Genomic DNA, 18,093 nt, shown 5'->3' with positions numbered 1-18,093 from the left:
GTCTCCAATGGTGAAGTTGGTAGAACCTTTCCAACTGTGAGGACGCTGGGCCCCACTTCCCTTATTCACCACTGCACCAGAGGGTGCTTGTGTGTGCCCAGCATGCTCTGGGCACCGCAGGGCACACAGGGGAGGCAGGGGGTCTGGGCGAGTGTCCCCTTCTCACTCCACCCTGTTCCCAGTCTGTCTTCTCCACCACACAAAGGGCATGAGGACTTCTGCAGCCACACATTATGCTTTAAGAATTATTTGACATTTCAGTTGCCCTGAAGTGTGAATGAGCTCTATTGTGTACAGATTCAAATTCATCACGAGCTCTCATGATGTCCTGGTTAGAAGCCTGTTCTCCATTTTCATGTACACATCCTATGCAATTTCCTCTTGCAGTTTGAAGACAATGTTCCAGTGTTACATCCAGAAAAAAAAAACAATTTGTGCACAGTAACCACATCGATGACTCGCTCGTCCTCCTGAAGCCAGACCTTGTGCGGATATAAAGATCCCTCACAGGTGTTTTTTCCCCACAATATTTACCTGCAGTCTCCATTAATAGTCGGCACCAGGCCCAGTGCGCAGAGGGAAGGGGTGGGCAGATTCAGCAGAGAACAGGACAGGAGAGAAAGGAAGGTTTGGAAGCACAGGTGAAAAGGTCTCGCCTTCCTTGGAGGTCAGCACGGGACCCCTTTTAATAGAGAAAGCCAGGGACACCTGGGTGGCCCAGCAGTTGAGCACTTGCCTTTAGCCTAGGGCTAATCCTGGAGTCCCAGGGTCAAGTCCCACATTGGGCTCCCTGCGAGGAACCTGCTTCTCCCTCTGCCTGTGTCTCTGCCTATCTGTGTCTCTCACGAATAAATAAAATCTTCAAAAAAATAAAATAAAAGAGAAAGCCATACATTTTCATTTCTTGCCAGATCACTTTTAGCATCCTCTGAAAGAGATATTTGGTTAAAACGCTATTTTTCAAGTAAAAACGAGGTATGTTTATAACTAGGGGAGAGATTCCCAACTATTGATGCAATAAACACAAGAACTTCATCCCTGAAATGTCCTCTGCGTGGAAGCCTGTGGGCAGGGTTGAGTGAGATGCAACTGTCCTAGGTAGCTTGTTCCTTCTCCTGTTGTATCAAAATATACTCTCTGTTTTATTTATTCATTTTTAAAAGATCTTAATTATTCATTCGACAGAGAGTGAGAGCGAGTGCACAAGCAGGGGAAGCCGCAGGCAGAGGGAGAGGGAGGAGCAGGCTTCATGGAAAGGGGCCCCATCCCAGGACCCTGAGCTCATGACCTGAACCGAAGGCAGATGCTTCACCGACAGCCCCCTGGGCACCCCTACACTCTCCATCTTACTCTTTCTTCTTGTTTCCACCAAGTCACTGAGCAAAAGAGTAAAGAAAAGGGTTTTCTGAAGTTCTGCAGATTCAGCCCTGAGTGAGAGACGCCCTGAAGCAGATGCCTGGGGTACAGGCAGTGGTGGGAGGGGAGCTGCTGGGCAGGGCGCAGGGCAAGGGCAGGGAGCACATGGGAGACAGTGAGAGGTGGCACTTCTCCATAACTCTACAAGTCCACCCCCCAAGGTAAGACAAATGTAAGAAAGGCCAGGGCGCACTGCTCTCCCCACAATACACTCCCCTTTGACAGATTTATTAGGACTCGTGCTGACCTTTCAGATTTACTACAAGCATCTTAGGAGCGTGTGTTTGGCTGTCTGCTGTCACTAAAAAATCAGATTTGGCTGGCACCCACGTGCTTCGGCATATCTCCAGTTCTAGAAGTAGTCACGTATTTAATCTTCTCTTCCAAGCAAGATTCAACCCGAGCGGAGAAGACCAGGACTCAGCCGTTCACCAACATCACTCTCATCCATCTGCTGCGTCTTTCCCAGTGGGATCCCCAGCACTTGCCTCTTTCTTCCTCCGTTTGTCAGATCCCTTCTCTTCTGGGGTGCAAGATAAACACCCATTTCTTTGGCTTCTGTGAGTCTGGCAGCGCCTGGCCCCTGCTGTGCTGCTAACGTGTGTTCTGCTGAGATATCCTGCCTCTTGCCCACAGATTCGGGTCCAGATTCATTCACCCCGAGTGCACTCAGGCCATTACAGGCCTCTCTGGTGGCCTGTTCTACTGTTGCCTGCAGCCGTGATCTGCCTCCTACTTGACCTTGTCCCTGTGCTGGTGGAGCGTCTGAGAGGGAAGAAGTGCTGTTGGTGAGTAGGTGTTTGATACACGGACACCAGGACACTGGAACGTGCTGGGGGCAGGGGGGATGGGGAGGGACTGCTGGGCAGGTGGCCCTGATAGTCCTATGCCATCCTTGGAAAGAGGACAGGGATGCTTTGGTTATAGGGATGCTCATCATCCCACAGGAATTACACAAGAGATGAAGGAGAAAACACACTCTTCATTTGGCTGTTAGTAGTATCAATTGGTGGATGGATAATACATAACTTAGAACAAACTGGAAAGAAACATAAACATCAAGAACAAGTAGGTATCTTTTGTGAATTCTTACCTAGGAAAACCAATTCCTACCTATTTTCTTATATCTAATGCTTGAAGGTGAACCCTCATTTAATGAGTTTGGAGCTACGAGACAGATAAGGCTTGTTGCAGTGTCTGCCCTCTGGGAGCACAAAATCCCCTAATCGTCAGAGAGTTCAACTCCAGCTCTGCTCCCTGGCAGACATGTGCTCTTCCCCTAGCTAGAGTTTGTTCATCCATCATTACACACACTGAGTACCTACTGGGTGCCAGCAGGACTCCAGATGCTGGGATAAATTAGCAAACAAGCAGCCATGCCCCTGCTACTGAGCAGCTGACATTCTGTGGATGGAGACTGAAGAGAAGCAAGCAACCAGACAAGTAAACAAGTGCTTCACGGTGGGGGTATGTGTGTGTGTGTGTGGGGGGGGTAAGCACAGAACTGAAATGGAAGGAGATAGCAAAGCTGACATCTGAGTGAAGAGGGTAATCTGACATTGGGAAAACCCCAGAAAACTGCACCTGTGAGAAAGGCAGGACCATCACTGGCTGATGCGCTAGGCCCTCACCGTGGCTGCCCTGGCTGTGTGGCCTGGGGGGGGGGCGGGCATGGAGGCATGGGCCCGATGGTGGCAGGACCTTCAGGTGGCTAGGCTCAGAGCCGAGGTCGTGAGGGCAGACACATACGGGCACTTTCTGGATATTTAGGGCTGAGGGCAGTAGGGTTTACAGGACCTGGTGATGTCCTGAGCGCAGGGCTAAAGGAAGGAGACCGATGGTTTGCTGAGCTGCTGGAATCAGGCATAATACTAAGTGTATTTGTGAATGCAAAGTGGAAATGTCCCTGGAACTTACATCGCTTGGCCACTGACAGTGTTTTCTTTCTTACAACAGAAGCTTGTTCTTGTTCATAGAAAATATTTTCCAGGAACAACAGATCACAACCAAGTCTATAGATAAGCATCTGAATTACAGTATTTGAAAGTCAGAAGGAGCCCTAGAGATTATATGGTCCATTCTCCTCACACTGCAGACAAGGCCACAGACCCAGAAGGTCAGGTGACTTTCCAGGGACACGCAGTAGTTTAGGGGCTCAGATGAACAGCCTGTGGCCAGGCCCCACTACTTAGGTCTTCGGGTCCCAGGAGGTGTCAGCTCGGCACCAGTGGATGTTCTCCCTCTCACTGCCGCCTTCATTCTCAGCCCTGGGGGAAGCTGAGGCTTCTTGGTCCCCTGCCTCTGACCCATGACACCTGCACCCACAGCCCCATGGGGGATGACCAGACTCCTAACCCACCTAGCTGGGCTCAGATGCTGGCTCCAACTCTTTCACCTTGGGCAAGTCACTGACCTTATTTGCAGTGAGTTCATATAATAAACAGGGAGTTGGTCAGGGTCTGCATGTGGGATTAAACGAGTTTGTCCTTGCCTTAAAATCCCCGAGGTCAGACTGAACTCCCTAGCTCACACCCAAGGAACGGAGGTAGAGTGTACCCACAGGAGGGAGCCGGCAGTGGCAGATCTTCCTACTCAGCTATCCTTGCTCACCCTTGTTCACACTGAGAAGTTGATGGGGTCCAGGGCACCTAGGCTCCGACGTTCTTCCACAGTCCACATTCAGATGCATTACAATTCTAAGTTAAACTATAAATCAGATAAGAGAAATCTGTACGAGGGAAAAAACAGCAAGTTTGGGGTGTGCATGTGTATGCATTTGCACCTGCATGTACATGCATGTACATGTGTGCTATGTGCACCTGCATGTGCTCATGTGTGTATACGTGTGTGTGCATGTGCATGCAGTATGTGTGTGCATGCCTGCGTGTACATGTGATGCATGGAACACAGGAGGTGGAGGTGGTGTGACACGATGCTTTTGTTTAGAGAACGTTACTATTTTCTCTCTCAAAGGACGGCACTTCAAGACTCAATTATTTAATCCTGAGAGCGCCCCATGACATTTTAGCTGCATAAAATTAGTCACGGTGACATTACATCCCGATCCAGGAGCCCTCGGATAGCGGCACTGCGCTCCCTCTGAATGGCTGGAATGACAGGACACCTTGGCAGACAACCATGGTGATTAACACCTACGTCATCCCGAAGCAATGATTACTTTACATCTGATCTCAGTATGACTCCTGCCTTAAAATTTCCTGGGGAAGGAAGAAAAGGCTGCAATATTGTCAGAAATAATACTATTCTCAGAAGTAATGGTCTCTGAAAGTCATATTTCATGTTTAGTACAATTTTTTTTGGCTTCCCCTGAATGCGAACATGGAGAAAGGGAGCTGGAGAAACCTCTCAGTGTTTCAGCTCCAGTCTCTAAGGCAAACTGTACCTCTCAGTGCTATTTATTATTTTATTTCTTCCTGGTTATTATTTTTTTTAATGTTGAGAGAATGAAGACTTAAGTAAAAGAGGCTTTAACAGTTCACTGCCCCGTGTTTAGTGGAAAGAAACCCAAAATTCAAATGTTTTACTTCCTGGCCTCCATCCTCTCTTCTTTCCCATTTTGTTTTCTTTTTAGATTTTTCTTCCCCTGACTTCATCCTCCGCATGACCTTTGTCAACATGTCGACTTCCCCGGAGGACCCTGCTTAAACATGGCAGATCAGATGCGTAGGATATTCTGGTATCCTCCTGAGGTTGTGCCAAAATGACAGCAAGGGAAAAAAACAGTTACAAATGCCTAAGAAAAAAAGCAAACAAACAGAAGTGATAAATTGGGGAGTTTGGGGAGATGGAGAGTAGATGGACATGCGGCACACGACTTAGCAACTGGGGGAAGCTCATGCCACATTAGCTTCACGGGAGCCAACCAGAGGCGAGCTGAGTGTGAACACCTTGGGATCTTCCTGCTGCCCCTGGAAGGAGGCTTTAAAGGGAAAACCTGCAAGCAGGCTTGGTGTCTGCAGGAACTCCCAGTTCTGCTTCCTCAGCCTGCATGTACTGGCGACTACTCAACCCAACACACCCACACCCATACCAGAGACTGGAGAAACCTGTTCAGGAAGGCTCTGGTCCCAGGGATGCTAGGGACAGCTGAGGGCAAGGGGGAGGAGGCACCCTGCCAGGAGATCTGCCCACTGCTCCCTTTTGTAAATAAATTGGAACACAGCCCTTCACATTCATTTTCGTGTTGTCGGTGGCTTCATTCGTGTTACAACACACCACAGCAGCAGAGTGAGGGTGGAGGGGTGGCAACAGACACTATATATCCCCCACAGCCTAAAATATGTGCTATCTGCTCCCTTACAGAAAACGTCTGCTGACTGCTGCTCTAGAGTGAGGACCACCAGGCAACTACAGGACTCCCCATCAGTTTTAACTCACTCTCGAATAGTGACTTATGCATGCTAATGTGGACAAGTAAACACTGACACACATTTGGGGAGATATTCCAGCACGGAAAACAGAGACAAAACAAACAGAGCAAAAGAACTCAGGGAAAAGAAAAGACAGTGCAGGGAGCAAAAGAAAACTTCGAAAATATTTCTATCCTTAACGTCCTTGCAAAGGTAAGAGAATGCAGCTTATCCAAAACACATGAGCAAGAATTATTTTTATATAGCATGGAAGAATAAAAAAGAGTTCTTGCAGATTAAAGTATGAAAACAGAAACAGGGGATCCCTGGATGGCTCAGTGGTTTCGCGCCTGTTTTTGGCCCAGGGTGTGATCCTAGAGTCCCGGGATCGAGTCCCACATCAGGCTCCCTGCATGGAGCCTGCTTCTCCCTCTGCCTGTGTCTCTGTCTCTGTTTCTCTCTGTCTCTCATGAATAAATAAATAAAATCTTAAAAAAAAAAAAAACAGAAACAAAGTAACAACAGAAACAACAGATGTAACTGAAGAAATCTCCCAGAAAGTAGAAAAAAAAAAACAGACATCAAAATATAAGATAAAATTAGAAGATAAATTCAAGGTGTCCAACTGCTGATAAACAGAAGTTAACAAAACCTGAACACCATGGAGGAGTAAATAACAAAAGAAATAACTCCAGGAGGCTCCTGGTGGCTCAGTCAGTTAAGTGTCTGCCTTTCCTCAGGTCATGACCTCAGGGTCTTTGAATCGAGCCCAGTGTCTGGGTCCCTGCTTGGCAGGGAGTCTGCTGCTCCCTCTCCTTCTGCCCATCCCTGCCATTCATGCCCTCTCTCTCACCCACTCTCTCAAATAAATAAGTAAATAGATAAAATATTGAAAAAAAAACTCAGAAAATTTCCCCACATTAAAGGACATGAAGTTCCACATTGAAAGAACCCACCAGATATCTGCCCAATTAACAGGCTTCCATCAAGTACCTAACCGTGCAATTTAAGAATGGTGCTGATAAAGGCAGGATCCCAGGATTTCCTCCAGGGGAAAGAGAAAGGAAAAAATATAGGCCACTCTTAGCTTTTAAAAAGTTTGAAAATCAAAATGGCATTGGACTTCTCAAAGACAAAAATGGACCAGTGTCCAAATTCTGAGGGGAAACAATTCACATCCAGCACTGGATTTCTGGGTGAACTGTTGTTGGGTGTGACAGAGCAGACACTTGAACATGCCAGTCTCCTAGTGTCTGCAAGTCTCCCTCTCTCTCTCTCTCTCTTTTTTTTTCCTGCCAGTCTCTCAAAGATGTGCTCTGGCAAAACAGAAGAATAAACAGTTAAAATCACAGGAAGAAGGAAAAAAGTAATTGTGAAAAGGGATGATTTTAAGAAATAGTGGCATAAATGTCAGAAGAAATGGCTAATTGCCACACTTGGCTCACACACAGACTCTCGTTCACTCTCATATACGTTCTCACACTCACGTGCATATTGTTATACACATTCACCCATGTGTTCTCCCTCACACATAATCTCACACTCAAACACACTCAAACTCACAACCACTCACTCACACACAGCCCACTCTCCATATACTCTCACATTCTCAACACACTCACATTCTCTCACACAACTTTCACACTCATCCTCTTACATTCTTACATATTTTCACACACTCTAACGTTCTCTCACACACATTTGCTCCCACACATAACTATAAGCACTCTTTCACACGCTTGCCCACACACTCTCTCATGCTCACATACATTCACATTCTTGTACTCTTTCACACACATTCTCACAAGCACATTCTTTCAAATACATGCTGCTATACAGATTTTCACTTCTACATTCTTTTCCATAATCACAAATGTGTACTCTCATACAATACACATTCTCACACTTACACTCAAGTACTCTTTCGTACATGCATTCTCACATATTTCAACACATACACTCATATGCAATCCTCACATTCACTCTTGCAACCACTCACAGACACCCTCACACACATATTCTCTCACAACTCTCTCCTATATTCTCATTCACGTGCTTGCACACACTCAAAATCCCATGCTCACAACCTATTTCACATGTTACCACACACACTTTCATACTCTCACACACACGCCCACAGTATCTCACGTCTTCTCACAACATTCTCATACACACTCTCTCACATTCTCTCACATTCAACACATGATTTTCTCACGTACGCACCACCTCTCTGTCACATGCACAGTCCCCGTTATCACACACGCACACCCGTCTCTCATACATGCATTCTCACAAATATTTTCATACTTCCACTCACACATACTCTCAGATATACACTATCTCACAAATACATTCTCTTATACAACTCTCACACTCACAATTCCCTTTTACACAGAGTTCTCATGCACATTCTCACACCTTCACACTCCTACATACATGCACTCTTATTTTTTTATATGCACTCTTATACACACACTCTCACACATTTTATTACACATACATTTGCCAACAGACTCTCAAGTACATTCTTTCTTCTTTTCTTAATGTGTACTTTTTTAATGTATTCATTTGTGAGAGAGAGAGTGCATAAGCACGGGGAGCTGTGGCAGAGGGACCTGGAGAAGCAGACTCCCCACTGAGCCCGGATCCCCATTGGGGGCTCAATCCTGGGACCTCAAGATCATGACCTGAGCCCAAGGCATATATTTAATCATCTGAGCCATCCAGGCACCCCTCAAATACATCCTCACACACACATTGTCTCACACGCACGTTCTTTCTTTCTCTTTCATCTCATCACAGAGTCTCATCTATCTGAAGTCTAGGGACTCCACAGCTTTTCAGTTCAATGTTACATTTCCCATCACATACTGAAATAAGTTAGACTGTCCCAAACTGAGGCCTTGAAAAGTGACCGTTATTGGTCCTGGTTGGTCAGGGACCCAGTACTGACCCAGTCAGTGACAGCCTGGGAGTTGTGGTCAAGTTTAATACACAGGGACTCTGCACCTGAGGAAGCTGAAAAGCTGAGTGCTCAGCAGACATCCACAAAGATGCATCTGATAGCCATCAGATATTCACTGGAGTTCCCATTACAAATGGGACGTGTGCTGGGACCCGTGTACACTCTTTCCTGTTCTCAAAGGATTAACAGTCTATTTGGCAAGACGAAGTAGAACAAAAGAAATTATTCATACAACAAGATAGCAAGAATCTCAGTTCGGGATAATGAAAAAGTTCTGGAGATGGACGGTGGTGACGGCTGCACATTCACGTGAATGTAACGCCCTTCAACTCTATACTTAACAGTGGTTGCCATAGTAATTTGTGTGTATTTTATCATCGCCATCACCATCATCATCAAGACCACTAATGAAAATGTGAGTAGATGCTGAAGTTACCAGTGCTACTGGCATTTAGAGGCCAAAGTAACCACCCAGGGTTTAGGTGGGGAGGGCATCTTGCTCCATTACCAGTATGAGAATTAAGATCTAGCCTGTGTTCTGAGATGTTAGGAGTCACATCCAGGAAAGGGAACATGTGAAAATACTGCTTACAACCCTGTGGCTCACACCATGAAGCTTCTAGAAACTGGATGCAGCTGCCACGTATGGTCCTTCAAGGCATCAGCAGTTGGGTCAGCCCAGCCCAACTCACCTCACTAGGCCAAGTCATGATTAGGGGCCTTGAACAAGGCAGAGCAACTAGAGTGCCTTCCCTCTTGGGGTGATTTCTAGAGCAGTTTCTAGAAGGTGTCTTGTTGCTGTCAGCCTGATGTCTGGCCAGCCTGCAGCTCCTCCCAGGCCCTGCCAGCACCAGCTGCAGGCCCCCAGAGCTCTGCTAGGTTGTCCAGATGCTGGACACCGGGGCTGCCTAGGGCCTCTGGTCCTCCAGGTCCCTTACACACTGGGAGCCCTACACTGACCCTCACCCCCTGGGTGGGTGCAGATAGCACCTCGCAGTCTCCTCCTCCACAGGAAGACTCTCAGCAGTGGAGGGGAGAAGAACCCTATGTAGGAGCAGCCCTTACCTACCCACCCCCTGCCCCCTGCTGAGAGAGGGTAAAGAGCAAATAAAGGAATAGCCAGGTACACTAGTCCAGTCATGCCAAGTCCACACCTTTGACCTCCATTCCCTAATCTCATCTTATGGACATATATGATTTAGTTTCTTTGATGATATAACTAAAGATATTTGGTCCCCTTGTGCCACAACAGCAGAGTGTACCCCAAGAGGATTTTGGTTGGCATGTTTCACGTACCATGTAGCGAACCAGATAGCTCCCTCTCACAGCAAGTTGCTCTGAAGTAATACCTGATGACTACCACTAAATGCAATGCTTGAAGATTAAAAACATTTCTTTTCATAGGAAGGCCTAAAATCTATTTCAAGTGCAAAAAGAAAGAACAAAAGGGAAGATCCTACTAGAAGTGCAGAAGTATGTATAGCAATGCTTTCTTGGAGTCAAGGTGGAATAAGCATTATATTGAGAATGAGAGCTTCATTTTGAGAAATATGCAGCAAGAAACTGGACTCGACATTAAAGCAAGAGATTTACTTCACATTCCTTCACTTTGTGAAGGTCTTCATCCACGATGCACAACACTTACAGCAAATAAACAATGCTTTTGGCAGGAGTACTGCTGGGATACATATAAGCTGCCATGGCATTTCCCAGAAAAATTCTTTTTAAGAATCTCAATAGTCCATGGGTAAAATGGGATGCTCATTAAAATGTGGCATAGCGTATTCCATAGGATCTAAAGGACTGTCTAGAAGAGGAAGTTATTTTGATTAAATACCTTTAAAAAGTAGAATTAGAGCATTTTTTAAAAACCATTTTTGTCTTACAGGATGTTTTTTCAAATCCAGGAAGCTTTTGTTGGGGTTTTAAAATGGCCATCATGACAATTAAACTTCCCAGTGAACCAGGGTTCCCCGAAGTTGGTGGTTGGATGATCCCACCTGGGGACAGAAGTGAGCAGCTCTTGCAGGATGAAGCAGAGGACAGCCATTTTCCTTCTGTCATTGAACGTGGAGAAGCAGCAGAGGCAATGCCTCAAACACCTGGCCATGGACTGCAGAGAAGGACGTCAGAAACATGGCCCGTGGGGGGTGTTGGTATATAGAAGGGTCACCTGGACCCTCCAGCCTGTCCACTCTGCTCTTCTGAAAGGTCACTTTTAAGCTGCTGGTCTCCATTGGGTAACCATCTTTCATGGGATTTTGATTTTATTTATTTGTTTGTTTATTTATTTATTGAAGGTGTGGAGGGCAGAGGGAATTTTTTTTTAATTGGAGTTCGATTTGCCAACATGTAGTATAACACCCAGTGCTTATCCCGTCAAGTGCCCCCCTCAGTGCCCATCACCCAGTCGCCCCGTCTTCCCACCCACCTCCCTTTCCACTACTCCTTGTTCATTTCCCAGAGTTAGGAGTCTCTCGTGTTCTGTCACCCTCTCTGATATTTCCCACTCATTTTCTCCCCTTTCCCCTTTAATCCCTTTCACTATTTTTTATATTCTTCAAATGAATGAAACCATATAATGTTTGTCCTTCTCCGATTGACTTACTTCACTCAGCATAATACCCTCCAGTTCCATCCACATTGAAGCAAACGGTGGGTATTTGCCATTTCTAATGGCTGAGTAATAATCCATTGTATATATAGACCACATCTTCTTTATCCGTTCATCTGTCGAAGAACATCGAGGCTCCTCCCACAGTTTGGCTATTGTGGACATTGCTGCTAGAAACATCGGGGTGCAGGTGTCCTGGCGTTTCATTGCATCTGTATCTTTGGGGTAAATCCCCAGCAGTGCAATTGCTGGGTCGTAGGGCAGGTCTATTTTTAACTCTTTGAGGAACCTCCACACAGTTTTCCAGAGTGGCTGCACCAGTTCACATTCCCACCAACAGTGCAAGAGGGTTCCCCTTTCTCCACATCCTCTCCAACATTTGTGGTTTCCTTGTTAATTTTCCCCATTCTCACTGGTGTGAAGTGGTATCGGAGAGAGAGAATCTTAAGCAACCACCGCACCCTGCGGAGAGCCCAACGTGGAGCTCAATCTCACCACCCTGAGATCATGACCTGAGCTAAAATCGAGAGTAAGACACTTACCCCACTAAGCAACCCAGACACCCCTGATTTTATTCTTGGTGCCCATTCTGTATTCTCTGAATGTTCTGTAATGAGAAGTGTCTAATTTTTAATCAGAAAAAAAAAATCAATGAAACATGAAAGCAAACCTGGCAACATGGACATGGTCAATGAGCTGTCACTAGCCTGTGTTGTCTCTCTCCTTTCCCATGTGTCCCCTATAAAATGACAGGAGGGTAGGATGACTGCTGGTCCCTTTGTCCCATCCCCTGTGATTCTGGGTACAGCCTTCCTTTGCAACACAGAGCGGTGGTGCCTTCACCCAGGTCGCCGAATTCCCTCCTGGCGTCTGAGAGGCTCCCCTCCATCTCCCCTTCCCCCAAGACCAGGATTCCTCAGTGTTTCATACCCAACAAAATGTACAAGTCTGCGTCAACACCATCCCCAGAGAACTGACATTCTGAAAAGCAGTCTGCCAAGTCATGCCATGGTAGCAACAATGTTGATGACAGTATGACAATCAGCCCTTTACAGACACTTGCATTTTGAAAAGGAGATCTGGGGCATTCCCCAAAAGAAGGCCCAGCGGTAGAATGTATGCCACACGAGGAAGGTGTATCCCATGGGTGTGGATCGGCTGTTCTGAGTTGACGGGACATCACCATGCAGGCAGCCCCTCAGAGGCAGACTAACTGTGTACAGACCTCTCACCACGCATGTTTTATGTGCTAAAAACATTTTCAACCTGAATTTCAAATTAGAAAAGGGAAATGAAATAATTTTATTATTAATGTTCATACCAACCTAGAGAACAACATCTAATTTATTCAAAAGCTGTATCACTTAAGATTCTTTTGGAACGTTCTCCCTCCTCTTAATGACTTCTGCCCAACCCTCTCACATACTGACATCCCTGGATCATCAAGAGACAGCTGGACGTTTAGGTAAGCTATCTGAGCTAGCTCAGCCTTTGATGAGTGCCACGTTAGTGACAGCGTTAGTCACTGTCAACAAACAGGACAGGAACTATGCGGTCAGCAGAGCTGGACTGCTGAGGGCTGCTGCGCTTACACATTCGGAAGAAGGTGGACCTGATTTCTGAAGGCTGTGTGTGAGCCATAACTACCCAACCACAAAAGAAGCCATCAGGCAGGTGCCCAGCTGGCTGCTCTGCGGGCGTCTCCTGGGAGCCCACTAGTGGCCTCGGGGAAGGAGGCCCCAGAAGAAGGGCACCATCTGCTGGCCTGGGTCTCCCCTGTAGGTGGAACTAATTCAGCTGCACACTGCACTACTTGGTGTTTTGCTTTTGTTTAGGGATTAGTTTTCACAGGAAGTTAAACCTTCTTCTAAATACAGAAGATGAATGCCTATTTAAATAGTCTGAAAAATTTACAACGAAATGATATCTTGAAGTACAAGAGGTTAACAAACATTTCTAGTGTTTGTATTGTCCATAATATTTTCAAGTGGAGAAGAAATAATGTCTATGAAACCCTAAACTCTAAGTAAACTTATCATGGAGCATGATCCCACATGTGGTCCTGGAGAAAGTGATGTAGATGTCACCCTGTGTCTGAACCCCTGCCATAGCTCCCAGTGGTTTTGCGCACAGGTGCCTGTGATGGAGAGGTGTGCCCCCAAATGCCCCTGGTGGAGAGCTGTGCCTAAAGGTGCCTATGATGGAGAGATGTGCCCACAGGTGCCTGTGTGCCCCCAAGTGCCCCTGGTGGAGAGATGTGCCCCCAGTGGAGGGCTCTGTGTGCAGGTGACCCTGATGGAGACCTTCCCTGCAGATGCCCCAGGCCGTCGGTGCCTTCAGCTCATGCTGCCACCATGTCACCTCCACCTCCACTGGCACCAGGACCTCAGTGGAGAAAGCCTGGTAGAAGGACTCCTGTTCACACGACTCCTCTCAGGACTACCTGTTACCTCTTAGAGGTTAAAAATCTCTCGTGGATTTTCAGATCCTACAAGCTGAGTCCAGTAAAACCCAAGAGTACTCTGTGGATGGCTGGACTTTGCTCATCTTCTCTTGCACCACTGCCCTGCAGGGTGAGGGGGACTTTGCTGATTGACAACCCATGGACCGATAGCTAGGGCAGGACAGAGGGCATGAATGGGAGGGGGCAGGGGCAGGGCCCCCAGGACTCTGTTTATTGCCAATCAGAGCAACATTCTTGCAGAACCTGCGAGGTGCTGGCCACACCCCACACATGTGCAAATGCATTTAATAAAGAGGCAGGAGTGCTGCATGCCAAGGCTCAATGAGGGTGACAATCAGTGACAAAAAGTACCGAGAAGGGGCCATGCCTCTTGATTCAGGTTCCACTGCATGTGGGCCAGGGCATGAATGTCAGTGCAGAAAGGCTGGGGGCTCATGGCAAGCCTTCCTGGAGGCCAGGGTATCTGCATTTTTAATTCTGCTCTCATATTTGAAACACTCCTTCATATATTCATGGTGAAAAAATAAAACTGGTTATAGTGATACTAGAAGCCTTACCTCAAACCGTAAACCATTGTAGGTGCCAGCTAGGTGTCCTTGACCCAATGCTGGGCCACCGAGCCGTGGCACACTGAAATTCTGATACGGACCGATCCATGACGGGGACACTTCCAGAATCAGGATTTCAGAGTTGCAAGTCATGATGGGCCTCCTTCTGACATTCAGAAGTGGAGAAGTGGTTATGTGTTTATGCATGATATTCTCCATTTTACGTGAGTTCCTTTCTAATGCTGAGCATGTTGAAACATAAATGCTTCAAGCTTCTGTAAAAAACTTTAGCTTTTACCTTTCAGAAGGTTGTAAATTTTTCCTTATTACAAATTAATACAATTCATTGAAGAAAGTTCACATGAGCAAAGATGAAGAAATAATCAATCCCTGGGATCTCACCATTCATAAATGGATGTCTATGACTCTAGATGCACTGCTGAGCATGACAATTTTTAAAAATTCAGGTCTTTTTTTTTTTTTAATTTTTATTTATTTATGATAGTCACAGAGAGAGAGAGAGGCAGAGACACAGGCAGAGGGAGAAGCAGGCTCCATGCACCGGAAGCCCGATGTGGGGTTCGATCCCGGGTCTCCAGGATCGCGCCCTGGGCCAAAGGCAGGCGCCAAACTGCTGCGCCACCCAGGGATCCCCAAAAATTCAGGTCTTATTGTGTACACCATCACCACACACTTTTCCACTTACTACTTGACTGAATATTTTGCCAGATTTCCCCAGCTTTTTCTAAACTATCAGTAATTTAAAAACAAAATAAAGCAAATTAATCATCATTACCCTCGGAAGTATTAAGAATTCTAACCTGTCTAGTAGCTTCCTTGCACCATTACAGTTGGTGCCAGTTACCTGAGAACCAAGCAAAATGGGGAGAGCCAGCTGGCAAAGGTCACGTCTGGTCCTCACAGTTTCCTGGACTGAGGGAGAGCATGTTTTAAAACCTCAGAAGATGGGAATGAAGGAGGGCACGTGATGAAATGAGCACTGGACATTATAGAAGAAGGATGAATCCCTGAAACTCCGAAACCTCTGAAACTAAAAATACATTATACATTAATTGAATTTAGATGAAAAAAAGAATAAAATAAAAACAAAACCTCAGAAGACAGCATACCCTCCTGTTCCCACCCCCAGCATCTCTGTCCACTCTTCCCGATGGCTGGGTCCAGGAGGTATTTTTATGGCACTGTGCATGCACTTCACTGTCCTGGTTAGGTGAGTAATTAGTTAGGCCCGCTGCTGCTTCGGTGTAACCATGTCCTCTCCCAACTGAGATACCTGCCACTGGTCCTCATTCTGAAGTCCTCTCCTTAGAGATTCAATGAGACGAGCTGAACACCATGCCCACTGGCTGCACTCTGCCTACTTCTCAGGACAAGCACAGGCTAAAGACAGCAGCTTGACATGCAGGCACTTGGTCAACTCTGCCCTCGATGACTGAGCAACTCGAGTGCTTGGAAAACACAGATCCTTCATCTCAACAAGAAGGTGTCATGGGCAGTGCTGGGCTCTTGCCCTCTCCCCGGGGTCCTGGGCCTCTGCCGAGGGAACATCCATGAGCTGCAGGAAAGCAAAGGAGAAGTGATAAGTGTTATTTCTTGGTGCTACAAAGTCCTAACACCCAAAACGTATTTTCAATGTACTGTTGTTGTTTTTTTTTTTTTTTAATGTTGCTTTTTAAAAACTTTCAATCCATGTTCTCATTTTGGGCTGAGGAAACAGCACTACATTTAGAACCAACCAAGGTGATGTGTGTATTTGGGCTCTCCAGAGAAATAGAGCCAACAGGATGTGTGTGTGTACAGCTAGTGATCTAAGTGATGATCATGAGGCTGGTAAGTACAGCATCTGCAATCGGATGGCAGGCTGGAGACCCAGCACAAGTTGGCGTTGCAGGTGAGTCCGACAGCTGGCAGAATTTCTTCTTTTCAGAAGGTCAGTCCTTTTCCATTAAGGCCTTTAACTGATTAGATTAGACCCATCACATAATGCAGGGAAATATGCTTTTCTCAGTCTGTTAAATGTTAAATGATTTAAATGTTAATCTTATTCAAAAAACACCTGTACAGGACATTCAGAAAAATGTTGGACCAAATACTTGGGCACCACGGCCCAGCCAGGTTGACATATAAGATTAACCCTCGCAATGTGCTTCAGATGCTCTTGGGTCATACCTTGTGTGACTTTCAAAAAGTGGCCTAAAAACACAACACTTCCAGGGACATCAGAATAAGTCTGTGAGTGTGCCCCTGAGTATACACACTTCATGTGGCCCCTTCTCTAGTAGGAGCATGTGAGACGGAGGTCCAACTAGGACCCCCTGGTTTGTTCTTTACCTCCTGTAACAGCCCTTCCAGGTGGACACAGTGATCCTGCTGTTTCCCATCCTCCATCTATAGGTTGTACTCACTCACGCGTCCTGGCTGTCTTCTCCACCTGTCTTACCTATGTCCCACGGTGTGTATTTGGAATTGTACTTCAAGGCCGCCACCATCCCTCCCTGGGAACACCTAGAAGCCTCCACCCTGGATTACCTACCTTCCCATCCCTGGCCTCTCAGACACCAAGACAGGTACTTTAATACCTCTGTGAATTCATTTGATGGGTTATCACGCTTTTAAAATGTCTCTCACAATATATGCCCTGCTTCCTATTCCTACTACTACTGCCCATGCCCAAGGCCCAGAGCACTGGGGCCTACACAGTGATGTAGCTTCTGATCTGCCATCCCTGCTCCAGCCTCATCTGCTCAGGACAGGGCTGTTCTCTAAAACACAATTTTGTCATTCTTCTGCTGAAAGGCTTTCAGGGATTTCAGGAGCCTTCACCACGAGCCCTAAGCTTCTCGGCCTAGTATATGAAACCACAACACCAGTATTTTCTTTTACATCCCAAACGTTTCTTATATTCCCATTATGAGTTGAATTGTGTCTCCCCACCACACCAAACAAGATACGTTGATGGCCCAACTCCCAGGACCTCTATTTGGACATAGGATCTTTGTAGAGGTGACCAGGTTTAAATGAGACCACTAGGGTGGGTCCCAATCCACCATAACTGGTATCTGCACAAAAAGGGGAAATCTGGACACAGAGACAGATGCACACAGTGAAGATGGTGTGAAGATGGCAGAGGTCAGGGAGAAACGTCAATAAGCCAAGGATCACCAGATTGTCAGAGGCTAGGAAAGAGGCATGAGACAGGCTGCTTCCACAAGTCCAGAGAACAGCCAACCCCGCCAGCACCTGGACCCTGATTTCTAGCCTCCAGACCGCGAGAGGATGTGTAAGCTGGTCAGTCTGTGGTTGTCACAGCAGCCCCAGCACCCGGAAACCACTCCCCACGTGCTGGCCACTGGTTCATTTCTCATGTGCCCAGACGAGGCCACAGCAGCATGGGTACTCATACACCACTTCCTGTGCTGGATGTCTTTCCCTCCCTCGACCCCCTGGCAAACTTCTACTCTTTAGGTCTCGATTCCCTACGCTGCTCCCTCATAAGAGGGAACACTTGAGCTCTTTCTCCAACCACCAATTTTAAGCTGGCCTCTGCCAATCCACAGAGAAGGGCTGTCCATCAGGGTGATCAGGGTGCCCCGAGCTGCATCTATGAGAAGGCTGGGTTTGGGATGCTAGGAGGCACCACGATGCTCTACCACCTGTCCCTTTCCCCAAGTGGAAGAGTCAGTGGACCTGGAGCC

The sequence above is a fragment of the Nyctereutes procyonoides genome, unplaced genomic scaffold, assembly GCF_905146905.1.
Source record: "Nyctereutes procyonoides isolate TBG_1078 unplaced genomic scaffold, NYPRO_anot_genome, whole genome shotgun sequence".
In the NCBI taxonomy this organism is placed as follows: Eukaryota; Metazoa; Chordata; class Mammalia; order Carnivora; family Canidae; genus Nyctereutes; species Nyctereutes procyonoides.
Note: the sequence above shows the minus strand (reverse complement) of the source record.